The sequence below is a fragment of the Stenella coeruleoalba genome (assembly GCF_951394435.1).
Source record: "Stenella coeruleoalba genome assembly, chromosome: 2".
In the NCBI taxonomy this organism is placed as follows: domain Eukaryota; kingdom Metazoa; phylum Chordata; class Mammalia; order Artiodactyla; family Delphinidae; genus Stenella; species Stenella coeruleoalba.
The window spans coordinates 66,597,753-66,614,614 of NC_137147.1; the positions used below are offsets into that span (position 1 = coordinate 66,597,753).

Consider the following 16,862-nt stretch of genomic DNA (forward strand, 5'->3'; position numbering starts at 1 on the left):
CCGAGAGAAACCTACCTGTGCGGCTCGAGGGGGCGATGGTCCTGGCGACGGCTCTTCCTCTAGCCCCCCTCCCCCCTTCCCGCAGAAGCTTGTTACCCAGCTCTCACTAGCTGCGCGGTGCGGGCTTCCTTCGGGCAGCCATTTTGGCTTTTAGTATGGCGTCTGCGGGGGCTCCTCCGGAGGCGGCCTGCGCGGGTCTCCGGGGCTTGGGGCCGAGTTCCTCTCTGTGGGAGAGAGTCCGGCGAGGGGCTGTTGGGCACTGAGCTTGCTCTTGTTTGTGCCTCTTGAGATGGAGAACTGGAGGAGAGGGATTGGGACGGGCATTTTACCACCTTTACCCGGATCACCCCCCTTTTCCGATTTGGCATGTCTGCCCCCCTCCCCCGGAGTTGATAACCCTTACTCCTTGACAGCCACGCTTCTTTCCAGGGCTGCTACCGAGCACAATGGGCTGACCTGTGAAGTTTTCATTTCCTACCGCCAACTTTAAGTACCTTCTTACCTGGGATGCTGCCTTATTCACTTAGATTCCTTTGAGTTCTTAGTGATTGACTCATCAACGCTTCTCTGTACTGAATTTTTCTTTTTAGAATACCCTTCGCCGTTCTCCATCCCCTTCTTTACATATAAAAAGCCAAACCAGAATATCTGTGCCGTCTTTATGAAGATTTAATATTAACTTGGAGTAAAGCGTACTTGTCTCACGTTACCAACTCACGCAGGGGAAGCAAAGTTAAATATCCTCAGGATCCTTCATAATTGAGCCGGACTCAGTCTTAAGGTGAAACTTTGATAGGTTGGTTTACCTAACTTTTGGAAGATTGTTGGTGTTTTAGGGACTTATGTCTTGTATTTCAGAAGGACTACATCTTTTTAAAAGTATTGTTCAACTCTTTTGGGTGTTTGTGTTTATTTTAAAATCACTTTCTAAGGCAAATTTTGGCTTAGAAGAAAAAAGGCATGCATCTAAATAGTGTTGCACCTGTTCTTCAGACTGGTATATATTTAGAATGTAAGTAGTATTGTTCGCTGACATACATGTCATATATGCCTGGGGTGAATGGTTAGGGAAATGCAGTGTTGAAAGAAGGAAGATTGGATTAGCTTAAAAAGGGTGTCCTCAAACAAATATGTATATCGTCAGTTTGATTTTGAACCAGTCGACTTTTATTTGTCTTTACAAAGTTGGGAAAGTTAAACTTTTGAAAAGTAAGAAACATATATTTTGACACTTTACCAAGTCTTGAGAAAGTTAATTATAAATTAACACCTGTTAGTCAATTCAGTGTTTTAGTGCTTTGATATACTATTGGGCTCTTAAAAATATAACATTTAAAAAACTAAAGTCAAAATTGTTTTTTTGTGTGTGTAGTCTGCTTTAAAATATTTGGGATGTATAGAGTTCTATTGATGTACAACTTTTACTACACCATGTGCAAACTTAATATTCGGTGTGAGGCATTTATTTTTAAAAATTGCATTTATTAATGCATTGAGGCTTGGGCTCACTAAATAATATTTCACCAGTCCCTGATACAGTGTTTATAACCTTTGTACTGTTATAGAAAAGCTTGAATTTAAACACTTTTCAAGTTAGCAATTGCATTAGTCATTCATAAGTTTCACTGGTGTAAGTAGCTGAAAAATGTCTTGTGTCTCAATTAGTAAAAAATCTATACAACAGTGAGGTCCATCTATATTGTCTACCCTAGCCCTTGCTTTCCCTTCTAATTCTCTTCTTGACCGAAGTCTTTTAAGGAAGATTCATTTTGCTTGCTTGCTTTCAGTTTATCTACAGTTGGCATATTAGTTCTGATATAGCCATTCTAAACTTTTTTTGTTTGCTTTTTTTTGAAGAAGTTCTGCGGTGTTTCTAGACTCTTAATTTTTTTCCAGGAATTTTTATTATTTCACACTGATTCTTTTGGAATAAAATGTTCATGATTGTGTATTTTTGCTCTGTATATTTCTCTAAAATGTTTTATTGGGCTACTTAGTTATTAGGATTTCAGGTTTGCTTCTGGAATGCTGAATTTGCTTTACACGTCTTCAGTCTTTAGTAAGAATGCTTGTGAGATGCACATTTTAAAATGTATGTGTTGAATAAAAAATTTATTGGGAAAGTTTAAGTGAAGCGTGAATGGATTTAAATTGTAAACTTAAACTTAATTTTAAGAAAGATAACAGAAATAAGAGAAGTTGCATATCGTTATGGTATACATCCTTGGGTACACTGTTCATCTATACATTTTTTAAAGTATTCAGTATTAAAACTATTCAATAATGAATACAACGAGGCTAAGGTATACCTCATTTTGATATAAAATTTCAGTGTGGAATTAAATTTCCTGGCTTTGGAAAGGATTTTAAACTGGAAGTTTGCATTATGGTTCTCTTCCCTGTAAAAGGAATTTTGGGTAAAGGTCTTTCTTAGAAGATTGGAACTAAACCAAAGGATGTCTTAACTCTCTTTCATCTTTGTGATGGTTCCTTACCTGGGATTTAGGTAAAGCTTTGTTAATAAGGCTCTAGGACAGTGATTTCTAGAAGAGAGTGCTAGTGGTAATCACTTGTAAAACTATAAAAAGTATGCAGGCCTTTGTCTCATCCTCCAGAGATTTGGATTGATTTGGTCTAGGACTTGGGAAAAAATGGACTGGACTGCTTGTGAGATTTTGGCAGTCACATTAAATAGAAATTATAACTGCCATTTCATCAGCACTACAACCTTATGAGGTAGGTATCATTTCTATTTTACAGATGAGGAAACACAAACAGTTTAAATAACTTTGCCAGCTATAAAGTATTGCAGCTGAGATTTGAACCCAGGTTTATCTGAAACCAAAGGCTTTGTTTGGTCTTATTACCACTCTTGAAACCATTGTGTTGTATTGTTTTTTTGGTATTTTTTGTAGAAATGGAATCTGACTTGTAATTCATTATGTAGCATACACCACTTCAGTACATTTCAAAAAAGTTTTATTGAGCCCCCATGGCATGCCAGGTCTAGTTTATATATATTGCAAATATGTCCTTATATTTTTTTCTGTAGTTAGTGTGTAATAAATGTACTTATGGCATATACAAAATGCTTGTGTGCCAACTATAAAAATATGGCATAGGTAATACATAGAAAATGTAGTCCTGGAGTTAGTATTCTAAAACTACTAATTCTCCAGCAACTGTAAACTTTTTTTTTTTTTTTTTGCGGTACGCGGGCCTCTCCCTGCTGTGGCCTCTCCCGTTGCAGAGCACAGGCTCTGGACAAGCAGGCTCAGTGGCCATGGCTCACGGGCCTAGCCGCTCTGCGGCATGTGGGATCTTCCCTGACCGGGGCATGAACCCGTGTCCCCTGCATCGGCAGGTGGACTCTCAACCACTGCACCACCAGGAAAGCCCAAGTGTAAACTTTTAATTAGTGTTTGTGTTTGCATACTCTGGCATACAGATTTGTCATAACGTGACAGATATTGCCATCTAAAGATCTTAAGTTAATAGGAGATGTTTCTCTCAGACATAACTTGATTTCTTCATTTTTAATGGGGGGAGGTAATTGTTTCCCTTTTAATCTGTTATTGCCAGGGTTTTCTTAGGGTAGTCTAGAATAATGATTTGCAAATCCGTGTTCCTTTTCTATTACAAGATTTTTATAAATCTACTATGAAATTATAAAAAATAAGAACAGTATAGAGATTTTTCATAAAGGTGTTCCTTTTATTCCGAGAGTTTTAGCCTTCATAAAGACTTGCTGTTATGCAGTTTTCCTTTTTCAAATGGTGATGGCAGTAGAGTAAAAAAATTTTTATTTGATAGCATTGAGTCCACAATCTTATGTCATATTCTCCCTGTTTCTTTTTTGAAGTCCTTGGAAACAGAAAGTCTAGGGACCCCTAATCTAGATTTCTTTTCTCCATTTACCCCTTGATCCTGCTGTATAGTCTTTTTTTGCTCTCTCTCCTTATACCTATCTAAACACTTTGTAGAACACTTCTTTCTGTTGGTGATTGACCTTCAAATTGCCAAATCTTGAGGCCTTCTTACAGATTATATGCACTTAACCAACACTTTCTGCTTTTGAGAGTTTCTTCCTCAAAATCCTTTTTTTTGGCCTATATTCTGTAATTTCTTATTTTCCCTTTGGTCCACTTATCACTTTTCATATATTTCCTCTCCTTTGGTCTCAGTTATCGTTACTTGGGGTTCTGGTTCTTTTTGTTTTCACTGTAAATTTCGAAATATACTGTGTTTTTTGTTTTTGTTTTTTGCTGTTATTCCGATGCTTCAGTATTTAGTCCTTTAATCCTAAAAAAACCCAATGAGGTGAGCACAATTGGTTTCTTTGGTTGGTGGTGGGTTTTTTTTGTTTGTTTGTTTTGTTTTTTGACACTAGAGTATTGGGGCCCAGAGGTTAAGTAATCTGCCTAAGATCTAAGATCCTATAACTAGGAGTAGCAGAGCTGGGATTTAAACCTAGGCAGACTGACTCTAGAGACCATGTTCTTAGTCACTACTGTATTTTTGACTTTCAGATGTCTCAGACGTATTTCTAACTTCCTGTTTAAATTTTCTACTTCGAATTCAATATATCCATTATTCAGTTCATCTCAAATGCCTGCCTCTTTCCCCCACAAAAGGCACTTAACTTGTTTATTCTCCTTTATTTCCTGTTACTGTTTTTTTTAAAATAAATTCATTTTATTTATTTATTTTTGGCTGTGTTGGGTCTTCGTTGCTGCGTGCAGGCTTTCTCTAATTGAGGCGAGCAGCGGCTACTCTTTGATGCAGTGCGCAGCCTTCTCACTGCAGTGGCTTCTCTTGTGGTGGAGCACAGGCTCAGGTGTGCAGGCTTCAGTAGTTGTGGCACGCGGGCTCAGCAGTTGTGGTTTGTGGGCTCTAGAGCACAGGTTCAGTAGTTGTGGCCCACAGGCTTAGCTGCTCCGCAGCACGTGGGATCTTCCCAGACCAGGGCTTTAACCCATGTCCCCTACGTTGGCAGGCGGATTCTTAACCACTGTGCTACCAGGGAAGTCCCCCTGTTATTGTTAATGTTTATCATCATCCTTCCCATTGGCAGATGCTAAAGAGATCAATGGGTCCTTCTAAAAATGTTGAGTCTTTGGGTCTTATTGATTCTAGTATGATTATTCAGTGAATATATTTCAGTGTTATTTTGTGCTACATACTGGGTATATAATGATATGTGAAGCAAGGACCTTACTGTTGGTGCAGTACTTGAGAAATAATAAAATGTGATAAATCAGAAATTAACAGGATGCTGAGAAAATAAATGGTGGTGGAAAACCTGTGTAGATAGTGAGCTTTCAGGTAAATAGCTAAGCAATTATTGAGCAGTTCCTATATGCCAAGAATTATTTTAAGTTGTTAATACATATCTTAACGCATTTAATTTTTGTGAAACCCTTAGGAGGATAAGTATACTTTGAGATCTGAAGTGTGACTACCTAACCATAGGTTTTTCAGTGGAAAGGAACAGCATTAAAATAAGTTCTAAAGCAGGAAAGAACTTTGTTGGAAGTGTGAGCTGGACTTTAGTGATTCAGTGGGCTATCTAATATAGATAGCCTCAATATCCTAAAATATATTTTAATTCCGTGATTATTAATTTTTTGGAAATATAGTCTTCTTTGCATAAAAACTTTGGAGCCTTTTCTAGTTAAAAAACAATTTTTTGGCTTCGAATATACTTGAAGCCTAACCACTGACCTAAGGAAGTAACACTGATTTAATCTGTGCTTTAAATTTCTTTACTACAACTGTTTTAGTTCAGCGTGTTCCTCCTGCCTGATTTCTCTGGAGGAATCTTAACGGTTTCCCTCCATACATGCTCCTCTCTTAAGAGTTTATCCTTCATATTGTAAAGGATGTATTATATGATTGTATTACATATACCCTTTAATTTTTATTATGGAGAGTTTTAAACATATTAAAGAATAATATAGCGATCTGTGACCTCCCATAAACTTGTCACTCATCACTCAGTAACAACTCATGACCAATCTTATTTTACTTATACTTCTGTCCACTCCTTCCCTGTCCCAAATTATTTTGAAGCTAATCCCAGAAACATACAATTTCATCCATGAATGTTTCAGTATATATCTAAAAGATAAGGACTTTCAAAAGACAACAGTTGTAGTTGCATACCAAATTAAGAAAATGAATAATTCCTTAATTTATTGATATTATCAGATATACGCTGTTTGAATTTCCAGTTTTCTCAGTTATCTTTGAAGAGTTTGTTTGAATCAGGATCTAAATAACACATTGCTTTTGGAACCCCCTCCATCTTTCTTTCCTTTTCTTTGCCATTTTTTGTTGAAGAAATCAGATCTTTGGTCCTATAAAGGTTCCCAGAGTCTGTGTTTTGCTCAGTGCATCTCTGATACAGTTTATCAGATACAGTTTATCTGTTGTCCTGTTTGCTTTCCCTGTAACTTGGTTAGTCGGATACAGGGTCTTGCTACATACTGGTTTATTTTCTTTTTTGGGGTGGTAATGGGGGACGCGACTACTTCACAGGTGGTGATGAGGTCTTCCATCAGAAGGCACAAAACAGTTCGTTGTCTTTCCTGATGTTAGCAGCTGTTGATGTTAGTGTTTAGGAACATTCATCCATTAGGGCCACCCTTAGTTTTTAAAAAACTTCAGAAATTGAGATATAATTCACGTAACATAAAATTCACCCCTGTAAAGTGTACAGTCATCCCTCAGTATCTGTGGAGTGATTGGTTCCAGGACTCCCCCACCCTGCTCTCCCCTCTATCCCTGGATCTGAAGTCCCTAATATAAAATGGTTTAGTATTTGCGTATAAACCATGCACTTTATTCCGTACACTTTAAATCTTCTCTAGATTACTTATAATACCTAATACAAAGTAAATAGTTGTAAATACAATGTAAATAGTTGCCTGCAGTTGCAAATTTAAGTTTTGGTTTTTGGAACTTCCTGGAATTTTTTTTTCCTGACTGTATTTGATGCACAGTTGGTTAAATCTATGGATGCAGAACCTTGTGGATACAGAAGGTTGACTGTACATTTCTCTGGTTTTTAGTATATTACTGTGTTGTATCGTCATCATCGCTGTCTAATTTGGAAGCATTTTCATCACCTACAAATGAACCCAGTTTAACCTCTTAGTAGTTAGTCCCAATTCCCCCTTTTCCTTGGCAGTCACTAATTTCTGTCTCTATGATAGAAAGAATAGTCTTTCTATCATAGAATATCAAGAATATTCTGAACATTTCATATAAACGGAATCATACAATATGTGGCTTTTTGTGAATGGCTTTTTTCACTTAAGGTGATGTTTTCAAGGTCCATCCATGTGTAGCATGTAACGGTACTTTATTCCTTACTATGGCCGAATAATATTCTGTTGTATGGATATACTACATTTTGTCCATCAGTTGGTGGATATTTGGGTGTTTCTACTTTTTGGCTATTATGAAAAATGCTGTTATTAACATTTCTGCACAAGTTTTTGTGTGAACATATGTTTTCAATTATCCTAGGTATATACGTAGGAATGGAATTGCCAGGTCATGTTCAACTTTTTCAGGAACCTGCTGAAGTGTTTTCCAAAGTGACTACACCATTTTACTTTCCCACCAGCAATACAGGAGGGTTCCAGGGCCACCGTTACTTTTTTGTCAACTTTGAAATATATTACTAAAAATTTTTTTTTACAAAATACCTTTCCTTTGATTTTTTTTTCCAAGTTGTGTTTTCTCTGTCATAGACTTTATTTTTTAGAGCAGGTTTAGGTTTATAGCAAAATTTAGCTGAAAGTACAGACAGTTCCCACATAACTCCTCCCCCATCAAAACCTCCCCCAACATCAATAGCTCCACTACTGTGGTACATTTGTTACAGTTAATGAACCAACACTGACCCATTATTATCAACCAAAGTCCGTGGTTTACATTAGGGTTCACTCTCTGTCTTGTATATTCTTTGGGATTTGACAAATACATAATGACATGCATCCACCTTTATAGTAAATAATGCTTTCACGGCCCTAAATATCCCGTATGCTCCACCTGTTCCTTCCTCCCTCACGCAAACCCATGGCAGCTACTGCTCTTTTTTTTGTTGCTTTGCTTTTTTGTTTTGTTTTTGCTTTTTTGTTTGTTTTTGGCTGCGCTGCATGGCATGTGGGATCCCAGTTCCCCAACCAGGGATTGAACCCGCGCCCCCTGCAGTGGAAGCACGGAACCTCAGCCACTGGACCACCAGGGAAGTCCCAACTAGTGCTCTTTTTACTGTCTTCCATAGTTCTGCTTTTTCCAAAATGTCACGTAATTGGAATCATACCGTGCATAGCTTTTTCAGACGGCTTCTTTGACTTGGTAGTGTTCATTTAAGGTTCCTCCTTAAATGTCTTTTTGTGGCTTGATTGATCTTTTTAGTGCTGAATAATATTCCATTGTACATATGTACCACAGTTTATTTGTCCGCTCACCTGTTGAAGGACATCTTCAGTGCTTCCAAGTTTTGGCAATTATGAGTAAATGTCGATGTGCAGGTTTTTGTGTGGATGTATGTTTTCAAGTAATTTAGGAGTTTGAATACTGGATTGTATGATGAGAGTATGTTTAGTTTTTTTAAAAAACTGCCCAACAGTTTTCCAGAGTGGCTGTGTACCTTTTTTGCATTCCCACCAGTGGTGATTGACAGTTCTTGTTGCTCTATATTTTGTCAGCATTTGATGTCAGTGTTTTGGATTTTAGCCATTCTAATAGGTGTGTAGTGATACATCGTTTTAATTTTCTATTCCCTAATGACATAACAGTGTTGAGCACTTTATTTGCCATCTGTATGTCTTCTTTGGTGAGGTTCTGTTCAGAGCTTTTGCCCTTTTTAAAATTAAATTCTCTGTATCACCTCCCTCTTGACATTTACTTTGCTTTGGGATGGAATGGTGTTGGGTCTTGTTTCCAGTCATTTATGAGTAATTGTTGGGTAAATGGCAGTCATATTATTACTTAAAACACATATTTACCTTAAAAAGTACTTTAATGACTTAAAGGAATGAGTAATTATAATATCAACTTGCCTTTAGCTGTCCTTCCAGTGAAGCTACCAAAGGCAATGATTAAATTTATTTTATCTGGAGATACTTGTAAAGTCTCTAACTGTAAGAGGGTGAGATCTGTGGTGGTTCCAAAACCTAGTAACCTGGGATCTTTAATAATACAGATTCCCACATTCTGTCCTTGGTCATTGTGATTCAGTAGTTTGAGGTAGGATCTGTGTTTTTAAAATGTATAGCTGGTGATTCTGATAAGCAGCCAGGTTTGGGAACCTGAATGATCAAAGTCTCTTAACGATTTGGTGTCATCCAGCTCTCTATCCCCTTTCCCTTTAACATTGTCATTCCTTCTATTGATACGTTAAACTTGAGCAATATTATCACCCCTTCTCTGCACTCACAATGGCTTGCACTGTGTATGATTACATCGTTGCACTTTTTTATTTTCATTTTCTGCTTTCCAGTAAATTAAAGCTACTTGTTAACATGAACTTGCTGGTTTTGAATATGCTGCGAATTTTTGTTGGATTCAGTTGAAACACCCTGTGGTGTTTGATTACATAGATGAAAGCATTATATGTCCATAGAAAGAACTATTAATAATAGTACCTGTTAACATTTAATGAGTGCTTTCTGTATGTTTGGAATCATTCTAATTTGTATACCATCCCTAAATCATAGATAACAAGTATTTCCATTTTAGAGAGAAGGAAACATGGGCAAGAGTTTAAATAACTTGTTCAACATAAAACAGTAAATAGGTAGTGAAGCCGCGTGCTGCCGAGTTGCTTTTGTCTGATACCTTATGCCATTTTAAGGTAATACTGGTACCTGGTGTTCATTGGGACCACCTCGGTGGTAAAGAATTGTAAACAAATGAATAGGGTCAGTGTCACAAGATTTAAAAGGCTATATATAAGTGAAGTAATTATAAATGTGTAGTGAAATTTTGGATCATGTTTAGATAGATTTTGTAAAAGAGTTTTAAAAATTCTAATTAAAACATTTTCAGACTCTTAATTTTATTTTTTGAATAGTTAATGCATGGTTCGGAATTAAGTCTTGTACTTACCATGAGCCTGTCTACCCTTAGTGTCCTACATTAGTAACCACTTTTATTAGTAGTACCATATGTATCCCTCCAGTGTTTCTTTATGCAAATAGATGTAAGCAAATATGTATGTTGATTTTCTTTCCTTTCTGATACAACAGTTCGTAAACTATATACCTGTTTTTCACTTTGCTTTTTCATTTAACATTTTTTGGAGATTATTCTGAGTCTGTCAGTAGAGAACATTCTCACTTTTATAACAGCTGCATAGTAGTAGTATTCTACTTTGTATACACGCCATAGTTGATTTAATTACTCCACTATTGCTGAATGGTTGTGTTAAAGTTTCAGAAAACATTTGTAACTGTGTTCTTAAATGTGTGAGCAACCAACCAGCCTTCTGCCAAAAATAAACTCTATTATATTGCTTTTTTGTTTTGTAGGATTATAATATTAGCAGTTAACAAAGCATTATACAAATTCGTAATTTTTTTTATTTCATGGCTTGCACTCAAGTCTGAATTAGGGGTCACCAATGTTTTAGCTGTGAAAGCCATTAGTTAACCAGTTTCATTTAAGCTGTAAGTCTGTTACTGAAATCTTGAGGAACAAAGGAGTGAGAAAGACAAAACAAAGAAAAAGATGAAATAGAAAACAAGGGGAGTGGGGTGGATGGGAAGAGGAATAAAGGCAGTGATAGAGAAACAGTGGATGGGTGTGATAATATGCCACCAACAGTTGTCTCAGATAATAAAACTATGTCAGAGTGGCCTAAACTAACATTTGTGTTTTTGCTTTTTCCCAGAGCTTTAAAAAGTGGACCAGGGACTTCCCCGGCAGTCCAGTGGTTAAGACTCCATGCTTCCAATGCAGGGGACGTGGGTTCGTTCCCTGGTTGGGGAGCTAAGATCCCACATGCTGCCCGGAGTGGCCAAAAAAAAAAGTGGACCAGACTTCCATAAGCTTATATTTCATAAGAGAGGGTGGGGGTGGGGTCGAGACTCTAGAAAGTATATAATTATGAATCTTTATATTTTGCAGTACGCGGGCCTCTCACTGTTGTGGCCTCTCCCGTTGCGGAGCACAGGCTCCGGGCGCGCAGACTCAGCAGCCATGGCTCACGGGCCCAGCCGCTCCGCGGCATGTGGGATCCTCCTGGACCGGGGCACAAACCCGCGTCCCCTGCATCGGCAGGTGGACTCTCAATCACTGCGCCACCAGGGAAGCCCCATTTTCTTCTTAATATTTAATGTAACTTGTAATTTTAAAAATTGTCTACCCCCCCCATGCACACTTTTAAGATTGATTGTAAGCTCTTTGAGAGGAGGGACCTGTCTTTTTGTAAAAATTAATGTATACCCAGTGTGACAGTAAAGGGTCTGGCACATAATAGGTGTTTGCTAAATAGTTATTAAATGAGTGAAGTTGCTGAGGATGTTCAATTAAGCTGTTAGATATGAGAAACTGAATTGTAATTTTTGTAGTACCATACGGAAAAAAGCCCACAAGATAGAAATAACACCAGTAGTAAATGACTACTCTTCCCTTATCCCCTCATTTGATATTGGAATGAAACCAAACTTTCTGGTTTTTATTATAAGGTATTCAAAATACCTTAGTCCTGTCTCCCCCTTGTGGGAAATAGAGTATAAGAGAGATCACAACTGCAGTTAAAATGAATCTGTGCTTGGGATTAATGCATGGGGGTGGAGGTTACTTCTTCCCCTCAAATAGTAATGAATGATTTTTATGAAGAATATTTGATGACCAGGCAATGCTTATGATAAACTAAAAAGCAGAGTTGCATATTATGTGCTAAATCAGCTATGTTAAAAATTATATTGAACAACCCAGTACAAATGTTTTAAAATACCTTTGTGATTTTGGGGTGATGGGATTATTGGCAACCTTTCTATTTTCCCTATTAAAAAAAAAATAAAAGTCCCAGCAAACATAAAGTAGGTATTTTCTTTTACTGAAATGGATATTTCAGAAATGGAGTGTTTATTTTGTTTTTTTGTTTTTTTTGTTTTATTTATGGCTGTATTGGGTCTTTGTTGCTGCGTGCGGGCTTTCTCTAGTTGCGGCAAGTGAGGGCTACTCTTCGTTGCGGTGCACGGGCTTTCTCTTCGTTGCAGTGCGCGGTGCGCGGGCTTCTCATTGCAGCGCCTTCTCTTGTTGCAGAGCACGGGCTCTAGGCCTGCGGGCTTCAGTAGGTGTGGCTTGCGGGCTCTAGAGCGCAAGCTCAGTAGTTGTGGTGCGTGGGCTTAGTTGCTCCACGCCATGTGGGATCTTCCTGGACCAGGGCTCAAAGCCGTGTCCCCTGCATTGGCAGGCAGATTCTTTAACCACGGTGCCACCAGGGAAGCCCCTTGGAGTGTTTCTTTATGTACATATATATAAGAGAGAGGGAGACACAGATGAGCAGACACCGTTGAAAAATACTTTATCATAAAACAACAAGTTGAACTTAGTATTTTTAATGAGTTTATCTTTTCCCCATTTTCTTTTTTAATTGATTTCTTTAAAAACTTACAAATACCGTGTTTTACTCATGAAGATTTTTTGATGTTTTAAATTTTTTTGCGGTTGCATTTAGTTGCTTTTATTTATTTTGTAAATTTTTACATTAGTGTGTTTTTTTAACTTTTTAAATTTATTGCAGTGTTGGGTCTTCATTGCTACGAGTAGGCTTCTCATTGCGGTGGCTTCTCGTTGCGGAGCACGGGCTCTAGGCACACAGGCTTCAGTAGTTGTGGCACATGGGCTCAGTAGTTGTGGCACGCTGGCTTAGTTGTTCCGTGGCATGTGAGATCTTCCCAGACCAGGGCTCGAACCCATGTCCCCTGTGTTGGCAGGCAGATTCTTAACCACTGCGCCACCAGCGAAGCCCTTTACATTACTTTTAATTCTTAGTTATTGTTAAAGTAATGTATGAATATTAAGCTACAGAAATGTCAAAAATAAAGTAGTGCCTTTTTGGTAATCTTAATCTTCTAGGAATAGCACTGCATTTTGGGTGTATATCTTTTCAGAACTTTTTCTGTACAGTAGTCTCCCTTTATCTGCAGGGGATACATTCCAGACCCCCCAGTGGATGCCTGAAACCATGGATATAGTACCTTACCCTATATATGCTGTGACGGTTTATCACACCTCTTACATCTCCATACCATATTTCAGTATAGGTAATAAAGTTAGTTAAATCATTAGCTTTTATGTTATTGTGACCATGTATATAATATTTTTCTGAATCAAGTATAATAATTTATGTATAATATAATTTGTGAGTCAAAAAGTATACTGTGAATACTGTTCCTTTTCTGCACAACTTTTTGTTTTTCTTGGAGTTACTTGCCTCCATTTTTTATTTGTTTATTTTTCTATGTATCTATTGCTGTTTTTCCAAAAGGTGTTAGAAATCTGTCGGGGTTTTCAAACTCAAGCACATCACATCTGTTGTTGGTTCTGCCTCTTGTATGGAGGGATTGGAGTGGGGAGAACTTGACTTCAGAACTGTCATTCTCCTTGCTCTGATCTAGACTTGTTCTTAAGACTTGTTGCAGTTATTATTCTGTAACTTCTGTACTCTTTTCAAAAAGGAAATCCCCTGCACCCCCACCCCACCCCCTTTCTTTTCCCACTGGCTCCCTTTCTGCCTCCTGCCCTGGCATATTTAGTCCTTTGTTTGGCTGAAATATGTTATCTGGTTGTTTCTTGAGAAAAGTTGCATAGGAGGTAAATTTTAGGGACTTGTATCTTTTTTTTAAAAATCTGTATTTTATTTTCACACTTGATTGGTAGTTTGGCTGGAAATAAGTTTCCATCAGCATTTCAAAGACATTTCTCTTGTCTTTGAACTTTCAATGTTGCTTTTGAAGAGTTTGATTATATAAATTTATTTATTTTTGGCTGCATTGGGTCTTGTTGCTCTGTGTGGGCTTTCTCTAGTTGTGGCAAGCAGGGGCTACTCTTCGTTGTGTTCTCATTGCAGTGGTTTCCCTTGTTGCCGAGCATGGGCTCTAGACGCACAGACTTCAGTAGTTGTGGCACATGGGCTCTAGGGCGCAGGCTCAGTAGTTGTGGCACGTGGGCTCTAGAGCGCAGGCTCAGTAGCTGTGGCACACGGGCTTAGTTGCTCCACAGCATGTGAGATCTTCCCAGACCAGGGCTCTAACCCGTGTCCCCTGCATTGGCAGGTGGATTCTTAACTACTGCGCCACCAGGGAAGCCCGCTGTTCAGTTTCTTGATCCTTTTTTTTTTTTGTATGTGATTTGAATTTTTTTCTAGGTATCTTTTGTTTATACTGGTGTTGTTAAATTTTATGAAAATGCATATCGTATCAGGCATTGAGAGAATTCTTTTTCTCCGTAATCCATTATTTCTCAGTAGAGGGCACGGTGGGCATTTAGGTAGTACCATTTTTGTGTTTGACTGTATTGTGCTTATGGGGCTTTGAGCACCCTGGCTCCCAGTACTAAATGCCAGAATAACCCACTAGTTTTGGGGACAACTAAAAATGTCCCCAGACATTTCCAAACACCTCCTTGGGAGAGGCAGTACTAATCTTTTTTAAGAAGGGTTATTGTAGTCCCGAGTCCTTAGGGCACTTTTTTGTTCAGTTGATGATGGACCTACTGATTTAAAATTTTTCTTCTGTTTCCTGATTTTCTCTTTTTGGACTGTTTTCTGAGATACTTTCTTCAACTATATTTTTCAATCCTGTTATCTTGAATTTGTAAATGTATTTTCTTACTTGAATTTTTAAAAAGAATGGTATTGTTTTTATTTAATATATATATTTGTTGTTGAAGTTTTCTTTCCCTTAATTGTCAGTTTTCTCTGAATTTCTCGTTTTTCTTTTGCTTCCCTTCTTTCTTACCGCATGCTGTCCTAACATATTGGTGACCACTGACTGCCTGTCTGTATTTAAAAGTAAAGTACTGGGGCTTACCTGCTGGCGCAGTGAGAGTCCGCCTGCCGATGCAGAGGACACGGGTTCGTGCCCTGGTCCGGGAAGATCCCACATGCCGCGGAGTAGCTGGGCCCGTGAGCCATGGCTGCTGAACCTGCGCGTCCAGAGCCTGTGCTCCGCAATGGGAGAGGCCACAACAGTGTGAGGCCCGCATACCGCAAAAAAAAGAAAAGAAAAGAAAAAAAAGTAAAGTACTGTAAGGCTGGATGGTAGCTGTGACCCTTTTTGCCGCTTTTCTTAAAACTCATTTTCATTCCATTTTTTCCAGAATGGCCTTCTTCCTAATATTAGTTTTTAAAAGTCATTGACTGGAATTTTAATCTTTAGCCTTTCCACAGGCTTGTTTTCTTAAATCTTTAACTGTTTGTAATTGGTTCTCTCAGTTATTATTCTCTGAGTTCTTGTATAGACTTCTTTCAGTCTCAAATGTCCATCATTGTCATTTTTTCAAATTATATCTATATAGAAATAATTTACTATTCTTGTGTTGCATTTTGTTTAGAGGCTACCTGCAGGATAATATTCTGTCTCTGCTGAACTTTTTGGACTCTAGTTTTCTTCAAGTCTTGTTAGTTCTTTCCAGAATTTTTTATTTCTTATGTCTTCCATTTGTGGTCACTTTCTCCCTAGATTCTTATTTCCAGTTTACCAGCCTTACATAAATTTTAGCTCCTTGACTTTTCTTCAGTTATTCCTGTAGCCATACTGTATCTTTCGGTTTGTAGTGTCCTTTAGTTCTGTGCTGTTGTTTTCACTGTTTCTGGTGTCCTTAAATACTAGTTTTTGTAAACCAGGTTCAGTTTTTTTTTTAAGTCCCCTTCTCTAAGCCAATGGTATGTCAGACCTTTAGCTTCTGTTGTGCTGTCTGGTATAAATAAATATATGGCATCTGGTATAAATTTCTTTTTATTTAAATTCAGTCTCTAAAGAAAAAAGTTGTTTTTTTTCCTTTTAAAAGTAACAGTATGTCATTTATACTGCCCTTTAATACATATTAAAATAACTGACTTTACCCCCCAGTTTTTTTTTTTAATTTATTTGGTTGTGCCACGTCTTAGTTGTGGCTCACTGGCTCCTTGGTTGTGGCATGCGAACTCTTAGTTGTGGCATGCATTTGGGATCTAGTTCCCTGACCAGGGATTGAACCCGGGCCCCCTGCATTGGGAGCTCAGAGACTTAACCATTGTGCCACCAGGGAAGTCCCTTCCCCCCCCCACCCCAGTTTTTTATTGTGGTAAAATGCACAACAAAATTTACCATCTTAATTTTTTTTTTTTAATTGTGGTATGCGGGCCTCTCACTGTTGTGGCCTCTCCCATTGCAGAGCACAAGCTCCGGACGCGCAGGCTCAGCGGCAATGGCTCACGGGCCCAGCCGCTCCGCGGCATGTGGGATCTTCCCGGACCGGGGCATGAACCTGTGTCCCCTGCATCGGCAGGTGGACTCTCAACCACTGCACCACCAGGGAAGCCCCATCTTAATTAATTTTAAGTATACACTTCAGTGGTATTAAGTACATTCATATTGTGCAACCATCACCACAGTCCATCTCCAAAACTCTTTTCATGCTATAAAACTGAAATTCTATACATATTAAACAATAACTATCCCCTGTCCCATTAGTCCCTGGTAAGCATCGTTCTACTTTGTGTCTCTGTGAATTTGATTACTCTGGGTACCTCATGTAAGTGAAATAATTCAGTATTTGTCTTTTTGCGACTGGTTTATTTTATTTACCATTATGTCCTCAAAGTTCATCCATGTTTCAGCGTGTGTCAAAAT

At 38.2% G+C, this 16,862-nt stretch overlaps 2 protein-coding genes across 16 annotated transcripts in view; one reads left to right on the plus strand and one right to left on the minus strand.

The window, feature by feature from the left end:
- AP4S1 (adaptor related protein complex 4 subunit sigma 1) overlaps positions 1-141 on the minus strand; it is a 59,018-nt gene extending 58,877 nt beyond the window's left edge. For 7 of the 8 annotated variants that reach the window (XR_013825199.1, XR_013825200.1, XM_079906645.1 and 4 more), the window contains exon 1: positions 16-141. The gene's annotated coding sequence lies outside the window, so the exon portion shown is untranslated. The remainder of the gene's footprint in view (positions 1-15) is intronic. The other variant, XM_079906646.1, reaches the window with a different exon arrangement.
- Positions 1-16,862, plus strand: part of STRN3 (striatin 3) — a 115,750-nt gene that overhangs the window by 1,156 nt on the left and 97,732 nt on the right. Inside the window, exon 1 of one of the 8 annotated variants that reach the window (XM_079906550.1) lies at positions 668-781. The exons of 6 other annotated variants lie outside the window; for them this stretch is intronic. The gene's annotated coding sequence lies outside the window, so the exon portion shown is untranslated. Of the gene's footprint in view, positions 1-667; positions 782-2,620; positions 2,737-16,862 lie in introns of those variants that run through there. One more of the 8 variants, XM_079906549.1, reaches the window with a different exon arrangement.